Raw genomic sequence first — 2,071 nt, 5'->3', positions numbered from 1 at the left:
CCTGCCAAGTCAGTAATTTTGTTTATGTAGTATCCTATTTAATATGTATACATGTATTGGCACTGGCTAACTGCACAGCTGCAGAAGCCAGCAGGCGCCGGTGCCGGTGCCGACAGTCGTCTTACCGATCGATCTGGTCTGGTCACCTTTAATTTCCGCGGCTGCTGCTGGATTCGGTACGGTGTTCCAAATTTCCGCGGCGTCGAGGGCAGCTGTCCACCCACGCGAGCATGAAACTCGTCCGGCGATAGCATGGTCCACGCACGCACAGTGGCAAAGCTAGAGCAAATTAGAGGGTGTTGCACTTGCCTTGTGAGAGCATAAAGATAAATTGTAGGGGGTGTATATATGGTGAAATTTTAACCAAATCCACTGTTTTTGAATATTTGGGGGGTGCATTTGCACCGCCTAAGAGCAACGCAGCTCCGCCCCTGTCCACGCATGGCGCACGCAAAGTGGCCGGCCGCAAAGCCGAACGCCGACGGATCGACCAGTGCAGCATCTCGCAAGTTTTCTTAAAGAAACCCAAAACGAATATTTGCATGTGTGTGTATGCACGGCGGTTCGGACTATATATATGCCTCGGCGATCTCTCGCATTCCTACTCACCAAGTACATAGCCGAGTAACTCAGGCAGCTACTATAGCCTATAAGAGCTATAGAGATAGATCTTCACATATCAAACGATACAACAGACAGAGAGAGCTGAGTTTTGTTTGTACAAGAACGTGAAAGAACAATGGAGGGCGTCGGCCACAAGAACCTGCAGCCTCCACTAGGTGATCGATGCATGCATGGCCATCTTTAATTTATATATACTGCTAGCTCTGATTCTTCTCTTTGTGGTTTTGCTGATCGACTCTGTTCTCCGTGATATTCTAAATCTGTTCCTCACTGCATGCTCAGAATTCAGATGTTTTCTTCGTTCTTTGCTCTATTATTGGCTGATCTCGCTCGCTCCGCCGTTATATATTAGGCTACCCGACTGTGGACGACTATTCGGAGAAGCAAGGCGCGGCGTCGCCACGCGCCGGACAAACAAGCAGAGCGCGGGGACGAAAGACTAGTTTCATCGATGGATGGTAATTAAGTGTCATCAGTACTTTGCTTGCGATGTAATTCATCTGCCAATGGTCCATTGAAATCCCAAAAGGTGTTATTTGATTAACCAATGCGCGCATGTCGTTCGATGTTTTTTTTTTCAGTATTGCTGCTCTGTGTTGCTGCTGGCTGTGTGACCTCTGCTGCGACTAGAGCAGGACAGACCTGATGCATACAAGCATAGAGTCCAAGCGAGAGCCCTACACTATAGTGTGCTGCATACATGTATATGTATGTGTTAAGGAGTTGAAAGCAGATAGTGGGTGTTTTTCTTCATTAATTACTTCTGTGTACAGTGAGAGTGAGATATATGATCGATCCATTTCAGTCTGATGGATCAATGTATCTAATTTGATCACATTGCTTGTATGCATGAACAGTTAATCATGTTGGATTGATCATAAGCAGTTAAATGTGAAAAATTCTAACCGGTTATGTATTGTGAGAATGGGTATGAAAGTGCAAAGGTAAGAAAGGACAGACCCACTGTGCTGCAATTTTAAAGAAACACACATTGCAATTCAGAGGGCTATCCTATACCTTGATCAGAGGCAAGGACACATAGCAAGCCACCAAGATTATTGACTAAAGGAAGCCCCCCAATGTGGCCGGATATTGTTTTATCCATTATTAAAAAAAGGGGCCTCATACATATCAAAGATGAGGTACTGGCTAATGGTTCTTTTGATATTAAAGACGGAACCAATACTAGGTTATGGGATGATATATGGGTAGGAGATAAGCCTCTCAAAGTGAAGTATCCATCCTTATATAATATAGTGCGGGATCTGTGGCAGAACCTCCTGAATTAAGTGGCCCACATGCACCCATCATTGTCTCAAAGACTTCTGATCGGCGTGCACGAGTTCCAAATGACTCAAGAAGTCGGTCGGGTGTCCTCGGGAAACCCGAATCATCCACGTTACATTCTTTCCAGGAATTTCCTCATTAAACATTACAGTATTACAAC

The 2,071-nt window shown here is 45.2% G+C and overlaps 1 long non-coding RNA gene across 1 annotated transcript; it reads left to right on the top strand.

Annotated features, from left to right (window-relative positions):
• On the top strand, positions 610-1,508 carry LOC110430541. Its single transcript, XR_002447888.1, has 3 exons — positions 610-779; positions 977-1,082; positions 1,206-1,508. It is a non-coding gene; the product is annotated as an uncharacterized LOC110430541 (long non-coding RNA).

Source organism: Sorghum bicolor, chromosome 9 (genome assembly GCF_000003195.3).
Source record: "Sorghum bicolor cultivar BTx623 chromosome 9, Sorghum_bicolor_NCBIv3, whole genome shotgun sequence".
In the NCBI taxonomy this organism is placed as follows: Eukaryota; Viridiplantae; Streptophyta; class Magnoliopsida; order Poales; family Poaceae; genus Sorghum; species Sorghum bicolor.
Note: the sequence above shows the minus strand (reverse complement) of the source record. Positions and strands in the feature narration are given on the sequence as shown.